Source organism: Mixophyes fleayi, unplaced genomic scaffold, assembly GCF_038048845.1.
Source record: "Mixophyes fleayi isolate aMixFle1 unplaced genomic scaffold, aMixFle1.hap1 Scaffold_156, whole genome shotgun sequence".
In the NCBI taxonomy this organism is placed as follows: Eukaryota; Metazoa; Chordata; class Amphibia; order Anura; family Limnodynastidae; genus Mixophyes; species Mixophyes fleayi.
Window position 1 is genome coordinate 19,126 of NW_027445974.1, and position 15,775 is coordinate 34,900.

The 15,775-nt window shown below is 40.9% G+C and overlaps 1 long non-coding RNA gene across 1 annotated transcript; it reads left to right on the forward strand.

Moving 5' to 3' along the window:
• Positions 1-11,421: 11,421 nt before the first annotated feature.
• LOC142115238 (uncharacterized) lies at positions 11,422-13,141 on the forward strand. The gene is made up of 3 exons (XR_012682108.1): positions 11,422-11,833; positions 12,255-12,527; positions 13,039-13,141. It is a non-coding gene; the product is annotated as an uncharacterized LOC142115238 (long non-coding RNA).
• The last annotated feature ends 2,634 nt before the right edge of the window (positions 13,142-15,775 follow it).

The following is a 15,775-nucleotide window of genomic DNA, read 5'->3' on the forward strand; positions in this document are numbered from 1 at the left end:
CTACGCAGTCCAGATACTATTTTTGGGTGTAATTCAGACCTGTTGAAGGTTTTCTATATATTATATTGTGGTGGCCAGTGGCCAGTCCTCTACGCAGTCCAGATACTATTTTTGGGTGTAATTCAGACCTGTTGAAGGTTTTCTATATATTTTTTATTGTGGTGCCCAGTGCCCACTACTCTACGCAGTCCAGATACTATTTTTGGGTGTAATGCAGACCTGTTGAAGGTTTTCTATATATTTTATTGTGGTGCCCAGTGCCCACTACTCTACGCAGTCCAGATACTACTTTTGGGTGTAATTCAGACCTGTTGAAGGTTTTCTATATATTTTATTGTGGTGCCCAGTGCCCACTACTCTACGCAGTCCAGATACAATTTTTGGGTGTAATTCAGACCTGTTGAAGGTTTTCTATATATTATATTGTGGTGCCAATTGCCCACTACTCTACGCAGTCCAGATACTATTTTTCGGTGTAATTCAGACCTGTTGAAGGTTTTCTATATATTATATTGTGGTGGCCAGTGGCCAGTCCTCTACGCAGTCCAGATACTATTTTTGGGTGTAATTCAGACTTGTTGAAGGTTTTCTATATATTTTTTATTGTGGTGCCCAGTGCCCACTATTCTACGCAGTCCAGATACTATTTTTGGGTGTAATGCAGACCCGTTGAAGGTTTTCTATATATTTTATTGTGGTGCCCAGTGCCCACTACTCTACGCAGTCCAGATACTATTTTTGGGTGTAATTCAGACCTGTTGAAGGTTTTCTATATATTATATTGTGGTGGCCAGTGGCCAGTCCTCTACGCAGTCCAGATACTATTTTTGGGTGTAATTCAGACCTGTTGAAGGTTTTCTATTTATTTTTTATTGTGGTGCCCAGTGCCCACTACTCTACGCAGTCCAGATATTATTTTTGGGTGTAATTCAGACCTGTTGAACGTTTTCTATATATTTTTTTATTGTGGTGCCCAGTGCCTACTACTCTACGCAGTCCAGATACTATTTTTGGGTGTAATGCAGACCTTTTGAAGGTTTTCTATATATTTTATTGTGGTGCCCAGTGCCCACTACTCTAAGCAGTCTAGATACTATTTTTGGGTGTAATGCAGACCTGTTGAAGGTTTTCTATATATTTTATTGTGGTGCCCAGTGCCCACTACTCTACGCAGTCCAGATACTACTTTTGGGTGTAATTCAGACCTGTTGAAGGTTTTCTATATATTTTATTGTGGTGCCCAGTGCCCACTACTCTACGCAGTCCAGATACTATTTTTGGGTGTAATTCAGACCTGTTGAAGGTTTTCTATATATTTTTTATTGTGGTGCCCAGAGCCCACTACTCTACGCAGTCCAGATATTATTTTTGGGTGTAATTCAGACCTGTTGAAGGTTTTCTATATATTATATTGTGGTGGCCAGTGGCCAGTCCTCTACGCAGTCCAGATACTATTTTTGGGTGTAATTCAGACCTGTTGAAGGTTTTCTATATATTTTTTATTGTGGTGCCCAGTGCCCACTACTCTACGCAGTCCAGATATTATTTTTGGGTGTAATTCAGACCTGTTGAACGTTTTCTATATATTTTTTTATTGTGGTGCCCAGTGCCCACTACTCTACGCAGTCCAGATACTATTTTTGGGTGTAATGCAGACCTTTTGAAGGTTTTCTATATATTTTATTGTGGTGTCCAGTGCCCACTACTCTACGCAATCCAGATTCTACTTTTGGGTGTAATTCAGACCTGTTGAAGGTTTTCTATATATTTTATTGTGGTGCCCAGTGCCCACTACTCTACGCAGTCCAGATACTATTTTTGGGTGTAATTCAGACCTGTTGAAGGTTTTCTATATATTATATTGTGGTGGCCAGTGGCCAGTCCTCTACGCAGTCCAGATACTATTTTTGGGTGTAATTCAGACCTGTTGAAGGTTTTCTATATATTTTTTATTGTAATGCCCAGTGCCCACTACTCTACGCAGTCCAGATACTATTTTTGGGTGTAATGCAGACCTGTTGAAGGTTTTCTATATATTTTTTATTGTGGTGCCCAGTGCCCACTACTCTACGCAGTCCAGATACTATTTTTGGGTGTAATTCAGACCTGTTGAAGGTTTTCTATTTTTTTTTTATTGTGGTGCCCAGTGCCCACTACTCTACGCAGTCCAGATATTATTTTTGGGTGTAATTCAGCTCTGTTGAACGTTTTCTATATATTTTTTTATTGTGGTGCCCAGTGCCTACTACTCTACGCAGTCCAGATACTATTTTTGGGTGTAATGCAGACCTTTTGAAGGTTTTCTATATATTTTATTGTGGTGCCCAGTACCCACTACTCTAAGCAGTCCAGATACTATTTTTGGGTGTAATGCAGACCTGTTGAAGGTTTTCTATATATTTTATTGTGGTGCCCAGTGCCCACTACTCTACGCAGTCCAGATACTACTTTTGGGTGTAATTCAGACCTGTTGAAGGTTTTCTATATATTTTATTGTGGTGCCCAGTGCCCACTACTCTACGCAGTCCAGATACTATTTTTGGGTGTAATTCAGACCTGTTGAAGGTTTTCTATATATTATATTGTGGTGGCCAGTGGCCAGTCCTCTACGCAGTCCAGATACTATTTTTGGGTGTAATTCAGACCTGTTGAAGGTTTTCTATATATTTTTTATTGTGGTGCCCAGTGCCCACTACTCTACGCAGTCCAGATATTATTTTTGGGTGTAATTCAGACCTGTTGAACGTTTTCTATATATTTTTTTATTGTGGTGCCCAGTGCCCACTACTCTACGCAGTCCAGATACTATTTTTGGGTGTAATGCAGACCTTTTGAAGGTTTTCTATATATTTTATTGTGGTGTCCAGTGCCCACTACTCTACGCAGTCCAGATTCTACTTTTGGGTGTAATTCAGACCTGTTGAAGGTTTTCTATATATTTTATTGTGGTGCCCAGTGCCCACTACTCTACGCAGTCCAGATACTATTTTTGGGTGTAATTCAGACCTGTTGAAGGTTTTCTATATATTATATTGTGGTGGCCAGTGGCCAGTCCTCTACGCAGTCCAGATACTATTTTTGGGTGTAATTCAGACCTGTTGAAGGTTTTCTATATATTTTTTATTGTAATGCCCAGTGCCCACTACTCTACGCAGTCCAGATACTATTTTTGGGTGTAATTCAGACCTGTTGAAGGTTTTCTATATATTTTTTATTGTGGTGCCCAGTGCCCACTACTCTACGCAGTCCAGATACTATTTTTGGGTGTAATTCAGACTTGTTGAAGGTTTTCTATTTATTTTTTATTGTGGTGCCCAGTGCCCACTACTCTACGCAGTCCAGATATTATTTTTGGGTGTAATTCAGCTCTGTGGAACGTTTTCTATATATTTTTTTATTGTGGTGCCCAGTGCCTACTACTCTACGCAGTCCAGATACTATTTTTGGGTGTAATGCAGACCTTTTGAAGGTTTTCTATATATTTTATTGTGGTGCCCAGTACCCACTACTCTAAGCAGTCCAGATACTATTTTTGGGTGTAATGCAGACCTGTTGAAGGTTTTCTATATATTTTATTGTGGTGCCCAGTGCCCACTACTCTACGCAGTCCAGATACTACTTTTGGGTGTAATTCAGACCTGTTGAAGGTTTTCTATATATTTTATTGTGGTGCCCAGTGCCCACTACTCTACGCAGTCCAGATACTATTTTTGGGTGTAATTCAGACCTGTTGAAGGTTTTCTATATATTATATTGTGGTGGCCAGTGGCCAGTCCTCTACGCAGTCCAGATACTATTTTTGGGTGTAATTCAGACCTGTTGAAGGTTTTCTATATATTTTTTATTGTGGTGCCCAGTGCCCACTACTCTACGCAGTCCAGATATTATTTTTGGGTGTAATTCAGACCTGTTGAACGTTTTCTATATATTTTTTTTATTGTGGTGCCCAGTGCCCACTACTCTACGCAGTCCAGATACTATTTTTGGGTGTAATGCAGACCTTTTGAAGGTTTTCTATATATTTTATTGTGGTGTCCAGTGCCCACTACTCTACGCAGTCCAGATTCTACTTTTGGGTGTAATTCAGACCTGTTGAAGGTTTTCTATATATTTTATTGTGGTGCCCAGTGCCCACTACTCTACGCAGTCCAGATACTATTTTTGGGTGTAATTCAGACCTGTTGAAGGTTTTCTATATATTATATTGTGGTGACCAGTGGCCAGTCCTCTACGCAGTCCAGATACTATTTTTGGGTGTAATTCAGACCTGTTGAAGGTTTTCTATATATTTTTTATTGTAATGCCCAGTGCCCACTACTCTACACAGTCCAGATACTATTTTTGGGTGTAATTCAGACCTGTTGAAGGTTTTCTATATATTTTTTATTGTGGTGCCCAGTGCCCACTACTCTACGCAGTCCAGATACTATTTTTGGGTGTAATTCAGACCTGTTGAAGGTTTTCTATATATTTTATTGTGGTGCCCAGTGCCCACTACTCTACGCAGTCCAGATACTACTTTTGGGTGTAATTCAGACCTGTTGAAGGTTTTCTATATATTTCATTGTGGTGCCCAATGCCAACTACTCTACGCAGTCCAGATACTACTTTTGGGTGTAATTCAGACCTGTTAAAGGTTTTCTATATATTTTATTGTGGTGCCCAGTGCCCACTACTCTACGCAGTCCAGATACTATTTTTGGGTGTAATTCAGACCTGTTGAAGGTTTTCTATATATTATATTGTGGTGGCCAGTGGCCAGTCCTCTACGCAGTCCAGATACTATTTTTGGGTGTAATTCAGACCTGTTGAAGGTTTTCTATATATTTTTTATTGTGGTGCCCAGTGCCCACTACTCTAAGCAGTCCAGATACTATTTTTGGGTGTAATGCAGACCTGTTGAAGGTTTTCTATATATTTTATTGTGGTGCCCAGTGCCCACTACTCTACGCAGTCCAGATACTACTTTTGGGTGTAATTCAGACCTGTTGAAGGTTTTCTATATATTTTATTGTGGTGCCCAGTGCCCACTACTCTACGCAGTCCAGATACTATTTTTGGGTGTAATTCAGACCTGTTGAAGGTTTTCTATATATTATATTGTGGTGGCCAGTGGCCAGTCCTCTACGCAGTCCAGATACTATTTTTGGGTGTAATTCAGACCTGTTGAAGGTTTTCTATATATTTTTTATTGTGGTGCCCAGTGCCCACTACTCTACGCAGTCCAGATATTATTTTTGGGTGTAATTCAGACCTGTTGAACGTTTTCTATATATTTTTTTTATTGTGGTGCCCAGTGCCCACTACTCTACGCAGTCCAGATACTATTTTTGGGTGTAATGCAGACCTTTTGAAGGTTTTCTATATATTTTATTGTGGTGTCCAGTGCCCACTACTCTACGCAGTCCAGATTCTACTTTTGGGTGTAATTCAGACCTGTTGAAGGTTTTCTATATATTTTATTGTGGTGCCCAGTGCCCACTACTCTACGCAGTCCAGATACTATTTTTGGGTGTAATTCAGACCTGTTGAAGGTTTTCTATATATTATATTGTGGTGGCCAGTGGCCAGTCCTCTACGCAGTCCAGATACTATTTTTGGGTGTAATTCAGACCTGTTGAAGGTTTTCTATATATTTTTTATTGTAATGCCCAGTGCCCACTACTCTACGCAGTCCAGATACTATTTTTGGGTGTAATTCAGACCTGTTGAAGGTTTTCTATATATTTTTTATTGTGGTGCCCAGTGCCCACTACTCTACGCAGTCCAGATACTATTTTTGGGTGTAATTCAGACCTGTTGAAGGTTTTCTATATATTTTATTGTGGTGCCCAGTGCCCACTACTCTACGCAGTCCAGATACTACTTTTGGGTGTAATTCAGACCTGTTGAAGGTTTTCTATATATTTTATTGTGGTGCCCAATGCCAACTACTCTACGCAGTCCAGATACTACTTTTGGGTGTAATTCAGACCTGTTAAAGGTTTTCTATATATTTTATTGTGGTGCCCAGTGCCCACTACTCTACGCAGTCCAGATACTATTTTTGGGTGTAATTCAGACCTGTTGAAGGTTTTCTATATATTATATTGTGGTGGCCAGTGGCCAGTCCTCTACGCAGTCCAGATACTATTTTTGGGTGTAATTCAGACCTGTTGAAGGTTTTCTATATATTTTTTATTGTGGTGCCCAGTGCCCACTACTCTACGCAGTCCAGATACTATTTTTGGGTGTAATGCAGACCTGTTGAAGGTTTTCTATATATTTTATTGTGGTGCCCAGTGCCCACTACTCTACGCAGTCCAGATACTACTTTTGGGTGTAATTCAGACCTGTTGAAGGTTTTCTATATATTTTATTGTGGTGCCCAGTGCCCACTACTCTACGCAGTCCAGATACTATTTTTGGGTGTAATTCAGACCTGTTGAAGGTTTTCTATATATTATATTGTGGTGGCCAGTGGCCAGACCTCTACGCAGTCCAGATACTATTTTTGGGTGTAATTCAGACCTGTTGAAGGTTTTCTATATATTTTTTATTGTGGTGCCCAGTGCCCACTACTCCACGCAGTCCAGATACTATTTTTGGGTGTAATGTAGACCTTTTGAAGGTTTTCTAAAAATGTTATTGTGGTGCCCAGTGCCCACTACTCTACGCAGTCCAGATACTATTTTTGGGTGTAATTCAGACCTGTTGACGGTTTTCTATATATTTTATTGTGGTGCCCAGTGCCCACTCCTCTACGCAGTCCAGATACTATTTTTGGGTGTAATTCAGACCTGTTGACGGTTTTCTATATATTTTATTGTGGTGCCCAGTGCCCACTACTCTACGCAGTGTAGATACTATTTTTGGGTGTAATTCAGACCTGATTTACCCCAGTAAACAGCACTCCTAACCTGATCTTGTGTATGTATATATATATATTTGTGAGAAAGTACACCATTCACAGGAATCAGACACTTGTATGCTGAACCATTTAGCTGTTTATTAGCAGTTGCCAGGATGGTAAAACAGCTCCAATGCTGGTACAGCAATCATATCCAGTAACAGTACACGAAAATCCCCACCACCTACATCTGGTTAGAAATTACTTCCCTGTCTACTCGCCGGCCACTTACTGGCATCGGTGGTGCCACCCACACATACAGACAGTGTCTTTATCCTCCACCCCAAGCACTACAAACAAATCACAGCAAACCAATCACACCCATGTGGAACACCTGTGTGTGTGTGTGCTCAAAGAGGAAGCTAGGGAAAACTTAACCCTGTCTGCAGCCTGCTGCTGCAGACTAACTGTGTTCCTATCTGTATACACACATACACAGCATTAACACCACTTACCTATTATTGTGTAGGTCTCCCTCGTACCACCAAACTGCTCTGAACTCGAGGCATGGACTCCACAAGGCCGCTGAAAAGTACTAAAGGTGTCCTGTGCTATCTGGCACCAATACGTTAGCAGCAGATTCTGTAAGCTGTGAGGTGTGGCCTGCATGGCATAGAGTACTTTTTCCTGAACATCCCATAGTTGTTCATTTGGATTGAGAGCTGGAGAATTTCAACACCTTGAACTCTTTGCTTTGTCATGTTCCTCAAACCATTACTGAACAATGTTTTAAAATGACAGGGTGCATTATCCTGCTGAAAGAGGCCACTGCCATCAGGAAATAGCATTGCCATGAAGGGGTGTACTTGGTCTGCAACAATGTTTAGGTAGGGGATACATGTCAAAGTAACATCCACATAAATGCCAGGACCCAAGGTTTCCCACTAGATTATTGCCCAGAGCACCACACTGCCTATGCCATCCTGCCTTCTTCCCAAAGTGCTTCCTGGTACCATCTTTTCCCTAGGTAAACGATGCACATACACCCGCAGCCCTTTATGCAGCAAGCTGCAATGCACTGTGTGTTCTGTCACCTTTCTATCATAGTCAGCATTAAACTTTTAAGCAACTTGTGCTGCTACAGTAGCTCTTCTGTGAGATTGGATCAGATGAGATAACCTTCACCCCCTACGCGCTTTAATGCGCCTTGGTCGCCCATGACCCTGTTGTCAGTTCAGAGGTTTTCCTTACATGGACCACTTTTGGTACAAACTAACCATTGCATACAAGGAACACCCTACAAAACCTGCTCTTTTGCAGATGCTCTGATCCAGTCTTCTAACCATCACAATTTCCCCCTTGTCAAAGTCGCTCAGAAACTTATATTAGCCAATTTTTCCATCACATCAACTTCAATAACTGACTTTTCACTTTCTGCCTAATATATCCAACCCCTTGACTTGTGCTATTGTAATGAGAGAATCAATGTTATTCACCTTACTTGCCAGTGGTGTTACTGTTGTGGCTGACCAGTGTATATGGCCAAAAGTATGTGGACACCCAGGCATCACATCCAAACCATGGACATTACAATGGAGCCTCAATTACTATCAAATATTACGTCTGGTACATGCCATCACAAATCTCGTAATTCAAGTTTCTTTTTTTTTTTGTATTATAGAACAGAGATGATACATAACAGCATCCTATTTAATTAAAATAAACAACAAGGGTATATTACTACAGGCAACCAATGTAGAGACTGGCAGACTGGATCAGCAGAGAAAGAACGATTTGCAAGAAAAATCAATCTAGCCGCTGCGTGCAAAATGGATTGTAAGGCTGAATTGCTGGATTGAGTCTGATTCGGGAAAGACCAGTAAGGATGGAATTACAATAGTCAATGCAGGAGATGATGAGTGCCATCATCATTTCTTAATGGAGAAGCATTGGATGTAATAGCAGGCACAATGTCAGGCCTATATATAACTGGCATAAATAGCAGATGTGGATTTAGTGCTCAAACAAGGCTGTGACATTCCACAAGACTACCCCAGGTAAATATACTCTCTGGGGAACATGGGTCAAGTGTAGACAAAAGAGGATGGCCTGTGGTTTGAAGGAATGCAGTGTCTTTTTGGGTGGCTTTCTAATTTTAACATAATGGTCCAATTCTTGTGAGTTGGAGTTCTTGCTTTTCGGCATATTTGCAGGATCTTGTGCCCCAAAAGGTATTTTTGCTTTGTGGGCGACCCGCTGCTGTCGCTCTGGGTGCAGTGTATCTTTAGGATGAGCAATGACCATAGGTCGGGGAGCTGCTCTTTGGGGTGGATAATGCTTGAATGAAGTGCATCACCTGCCATCACCTGGTTGTCTGTAGTAATATACCCTTGTTGTTTATTTTAATTAAATAGGATGCTGTTATGTATCATCTCTGTTCTATAATACAAAAAAAAAAGAAACTTGAATTACGAGATTTGTTTACATGGATTCAGTGTAACAAATATTCGGGTGGTGCCGGATGAGACAATCCTGTAAATATAATGCCTTGCTCTAATGACAGGTGGATATCCAAGCCGTAATTTTAAATCCACCTCTGACCTCAAGACATTCCCTTTACTGGACGTCAGTAGACAGGTCAACAGTTAGTCTACAAGATCCAGACATTGATGAATACAAACCGACCACACCCCAGGAATGGGCCACTAATTGTATAAGTTTCAAAGAAACCCACCCAGCCCGTCCATACAAGACATAATAGGCACACGTCTCAAAACGAATCCAGCTCAAAACCAGTAGTAACTGCACCAGACATATGTCAGGAGTAATAGATGTGTATACTTACACCCCGCGATAGGATAGAGTTGCGGCTGGATGTGTTAGCAGTAATTTCTAAAGTCACATTACTCTACTTGTACACAATAGCATAATGTAATGAGAGAGAGAGAGAATCGTATATTGACAGTGTTGTTAATAAATGCGAGAGTCTAACTTTCCATATACAACATAAACCGCTCTACATCTGTTTGAATTGTCTTCCGTGCAGTAGTCTAAATGGAAATGTTAATTAAGTGATGTGAATAGAGGACCACGACTTGACATAATATAGCCCCAATGCTAATGATTTAAGGGGTATCAACTGGAGGGATCAATATGTGATCAGCCAATCAACAGAGGTGAGATAGGGCTGCTAATCACTGGAACAGAGTATTCCACAACTAATTATGTCACAGTTACGTGATCACGCCCTTATCGTAACTTGTCCCTCCTGTAAGGGGATAGTGTAACAATGAATACATATATGTTATATCTAGAACTGTAACTTGTGAGGCTTTAATAGATTTTGAACAGTAGATATGGAAATATGATCTCATTCTCCTAAATCATACTGTGATACAATGAAACTTACATCTGCTGCATCCCAGTGAAAGCCGTCCATACACACAGAACAATGTCTGTTAAAGTATAACTGCATCATATTTTTTTTAATATGCAAATAGTGTTGTTTTGTTTCATGCTACCAGGGATCGTTTCATGTCCGTCTAATCATTAACTGCTTTCTGAAGATTTATCAGGCTTCATAATCATTTTAATGTTTATTTTTTTACGGTTCACAAAATAAAACTGTTTTTTGTTTTCTTTTCTATGAAGCTGAATGTGTGTTCAGTGCTTGTTCTTTTTTAATGTTGCTGGGATGAAATACAGGGTGCACATTCATGAGGTGTCACAGAAATAGGTAGAACCGGATGGATCAACACTATCAAGTGATAATGTGGATAGATCAGAGCACATAGAAGGAAAGACAGATGGCCTTTTCAGTAAATGGGTGCAGGCAGTCCTCATTTGCTGCAAGTTACATTGACCAATAAGATATTAATGTTTATTAGACTGCTCAATCTAGACTTATAAAATGTGATTGGTTGCTGTGAGTTACAGCATATTGCTCTTTAAACCTTGTTTTTGGATAACCTTGTATATCATTCGTTAAGATGCATAAATGGCAATAAATTGCGTATTTTGCGCACAATTACTCTATGCCCAGGACTGGACCATATGCCAGAGAACGCAGCACCATGACAAAAACAAAATAATAAAAAAATAATAAAAAATAATAAAATAATAATAAAAAAAAGTGAATTATACATATTATGTCATAGCTAAACTGTTCCTTAGGAACATGTATTCTGTGTATTGTAAAAAAAAAATATAGCACCCACTATCCTATAAATGACTATGGCTATTAGAAGAGACATCCGCTTTTTGTAACTTTTATAAAAATCACTCGACCATTATATGGTTGCAGAACTCCTCAATTTCTCATACCCCATTAATTTACTATAGGGGGTATATAATTGCGCTACACAGGGGTCCCTCATCCATGTTGGTCCATTGGGGAACTGCAGGAGCGGCCCTGGAGCCAATCCCACTGGCAGTCTCATTGCATTGGCTGCCAGAGTGGCTTTTAATAGCGCCTCCTCCTTTTTATTGGTTAGTTCACAATGGGGCCCCGGCAGTGTGCATTGTACATGGTTTTTAGTAGTTTTCTTAAGGATTAAAAAGCCTGAAGAAAGAGAATCCCCATGGATTTAGGTGATTTATTCATTGTTAAAATAATAATTGGGGATTCTATATTTAAATAAAGTATTTTCTCACAGTTCCGTTCACAGGTTCATACCTATAGAGCACAAAATCACGTATTTCAGAAAAATACGCCCCAAAAGGTATTAACCACTCATGCTTCCTTTACACAGATCTTGCTACATTCTCCCATTTTCACACAGGAATTCTCCCCAGGGGGGGTTGATTTATCTCCTGGCTGCCATATCAAAGGTCATGGGCATAGTTTCTTGCAAACAGCGAGATGATAATGAATAACTTCTACAAACTAGCTATATCGAAGCTGTTTTTGAGCTATAAGAGAACAAAATGACTATAAGGCAACAAGATGGAGTCAGCTTAGCAAAATCACATTTCTCAAAGCTGGAACAAGCAGAGTTTTAAGAGGTAATTCAAAAAGTCTCAAATATTGAAGGGGTGATTCTAAAGTTAGTGCAGACTCTGAAGTAGTACTTTTATTATTTGTACCATACACATTCCCAGTTGGACCCACACTCCAACAAAAGTAGGTGCAGCCCCATTTTCCTGTGGATAGTGACCAAATGTTGATTGTAGGTATCTATCCATCTATGTCTGTGGTAGGTGGACAAATAGGTACATTTAAGCACTAAAAGAAAAGCCATTGTGCATCCACATAATTTGCACTTTTGGAAATGTTCCTTCTTGATACCTTTACAATTCAAAAGTTGGGGCTGTGTATGACACAAATGACGTTAGTATATATGGTGTGATTGACGCTATTTTCCTAGTTAGAGGAGGTCATAAATAAACAATGACTTACCTTTAATATGTGTTGTGTATTTGTCAGTTCCTCCACAGGTGGAGGTCTCAGATCAACAAGCAGACGGGGTCACAAAGCTTCACTGCTGGGTGTATGAGTTTTACCCCCGAGTTGTGGATGTGTGGTGGATGAAGAATGAGATGGAAAAGGTTCTCTCAGATGAGGTCAATCAGATCCTCCCCAATCCTGACGGCACCTATCAGACCAGAGTCACTGTGGAAGTGATACCCAGGGATGGGGACAGTTACTCCTGTCATGTGGATCACAGCAGCCTGGAGGAGATAATCCGTGTGAAATGGAGTGAGTATCAGCTAAGCAGTTAGGAAACTTAAAAAAAATGTGTATTTGAAGAAATCATACCCTACCTTTAAGCTGCAGTCATCCTTTGATTTTGCAAAATCTATTCAGTACATGTTTTTTTTTTCCTTTAAGCAGTGATTTGCATTTAGTACTCTATTAGTGCTTGTCCAAACATAGACAAAACCATGCACTTTATCCATGCTCTTAACAGAGTGTTAGACATGTGTTCTCAGAGCTTCCCTGCACCATAGTGTACGCTGTACTTACTGAGCGCGCCCATGGAATTACATTATAATGTACTAAGCGTTGATGTTTCTGGGCACCGCATGCAATTCCGGTAATGACGCCAGTCAGAAAGTGTGTATGTACACATACAATCCCTTTCATTATTATTTGGACTATCAGTATCGAAGTGCGGTGAACAAACTTTAATAATGACCGTTAAACACTTAAAATGAACAAGCCCTTATACTGCTCCTCTCTTAACTTACCTTATTCCTTCTCTTAATAGAATCCAAAACAAGCACAACACAGTCTTCCTTGCACATTGGGATTTATTTTACTGTTGCACTGATTGTAGCTATTGTGGTGGCAGTATGCAGAAAATAATATCAGGTGAGTACAGAATTTAGGTCAGGCTTTAGCCTCCCAAGGAATCCCTGTGCAAAATGTAGCGGCAACCGTTGAGCTTCCAGTATCTCCATCTCCTTCCCCAGTGCCATCTCAGGTGTCCATCGCTTCCACGCTACACCTGCCTACTCCTTCTAAATATGATGGAGATCCCAAAACCTGTAGGGGCTTTCTTAATCAATGCTCCGTTCATTTTGAACTTCAATCTCATAACTTCTCTATTCATCGTTCCAGAGTGGCCTATCTCATCTCTTTGTTTTCCGGACAGGCTCTCGCATGGGCTTCCCCTCTGTGGGAGAGAAATGACCCTTTGTTGCAAGATAGTGCCAAGTTTATTTCCACGTTTCGAAGTGTGTTTGACGAACCTGGTCGTGTTATCTCTGCAGCTTCCAGCATCCTCCAAGGATCTCGCACCGTAGCTCAGTATGTCATTCAATTTCGGATACTTGCCTCTGAACTTCAGTGGAACACTGAAGCCTTGATTGCCGCCTTCTGGCAGGGGCTTTCTGATAAGATTAAAGACGCACTGACCTCACAAGAACTACCCTCCTCCTTGGATGAGTTGATTTCTCTTTGTCATCGTGTAGACATGAGATTTCGTGAGAGGGATTCCGAGAAAGTAACTTCCTATAAAGCACCTCTTCGCTCAGTACCTCAAGTTCATCATGCTCCATCTCCAGTAGTACCTATGGAGGTAGGTCGCTCCAAATTAACATCAGAGGAGAAGGAACGAAGAGTAAAAAATGGACTCTGTATCTATTGTGCTGATTCTACTCACATGCTCAACTCATGTCCTAGGAAGTCGGGAAAGCCAGGCCCTAACCAGTTCTGGAGAGGTAAAGTTAGGGTCTCTGGAGTCCTCTCCATGTTCCACGAAAGTGAAAGTTTGTGCTTTTGATGTTACCGTTTCCTTTGCTACCAAATCCTTTGACACTCAAGCACTTATAGATTCTGGAGCTGCAGGAAATTTTATCTCTAGTTCCCTAGTGAATCAATGGTCCCTACCAGTGATTTCTTTAAAGGTACCCGTTACCGTTACTGCTATCGATGGATCACGTATAATTAATGGTCTCATTACTCAGAGTGCGTCTCCATTGACTCTTCAAATTGGAGCCTTACACCAGGAAAAAATGTCATTTCTAATTCTTCCTGTTACTACCAGTCCTATCGTACTAGGCCTTCCATGGCTTCAACTTCATTCCCCTCAGATTGACTGGAACACTCCTCAAGTCACGTCCTGGCGGTCTGAATGTCATCATCGTTGCCTTTCTCAAGTTGTTCCACTCAAGATACAGCAATCCTCCATTTCATCGTGTCCACCGGGTCTTCCTCCACAGTATGTTTCCTTTGCCGATGTATTCGATAAGCTTCAGTCTGAACACCTCCCTCCTCATCGTTCTTGGGACTGTCCGATTGATCTACAACCAGGCAAGACTCCTCCTAGGGGCCGTGTGTATCCACTTTCTTTACCTGAGTCTCAAGCTACATCTGAGTACATTAAGGAGAACCTCCAGCGAGGATTTATTCGACCTTCTTCCTCTCCCGCTGGAGCGGGATTCTTCTTCGTGAAAAAGAAGGATGGGTCATTATGTCCCTGTATAGATTTTCGTGGACTTAATGCCATTACCATCAAAAATCGGTATCCCATTCCGTTAATTACTGAGCTCTTCGATCGTATCAAGGGAGCCCGGATCTTTACCAAGCTGGATCTTGGAGGTGCCTATAATTTAATTCGGATCAGGTCCGGAGACGAATGGAAGACAGCTTTCAACACCAGAGATGGGCATTATGAGTACTTAGTTATGCCCTTCGGGTTGTGTAACGCTCCCGCTGTCTTCCAGGGTTTCGTGAATGAGATCTTCCGGGACCTGTTATATGTTTGTGTCGTCGTCTATCTGGACGACATATTAATTTTTTCTCAGGATCTGCCCTCTAATAGAATCTAGCAGAGTAAATATGAAATAGCTGGCAAACTTATGTATAAGTGGTGTAAAAGGTGTTTTGTCCATAGTAACCATTTCAGAGACCTGTGGAAGAGGCAACAACAGCAAATACACCACTGGAAGTCTGATGATATAAACATATTTGTGGGTCTCCAAAAACAGAACCAGAACTAGTGAGGCAGTCAATACACGAATAAGTAATGTCTGATACTTGCGTGTCCCACAGGCATTTACCAAAAGTTAGGGTAAACAAACCAGGAGGGACGGTCTTTGGAGCGAATACTAGAAGTGGAGGTCAGATCCTCCGAAAAAGGAGATTGGTCTCAATTTAACTGGAGCACAGGCTAGAACCCAACAGTTAGGATGATGCTTCCTGGACTCCGGATATCCCCAGTCTGGTTCAGTCGCTAACGAGCTTAACCAAAGATTTGGGGTCATACTGGTGTGGCAAGAGATTCTAGGTCATCAGAAGCTTGGACCCCCTTCCACAGTAAGAATGACATGCATAATATTATTCTTGTGAACCAACTCTATTACTGCGAAACACCATTGGTATGGAATGTCATTGTCCCTCAGAATTCTTGTGACCGATTGGACAGAACTGCATTTTGCTACCATGCCTGGGGAGAAGTCCGGGAACAACTGAAGGTCTTGAAGGATATTTGAGTCCTCGGC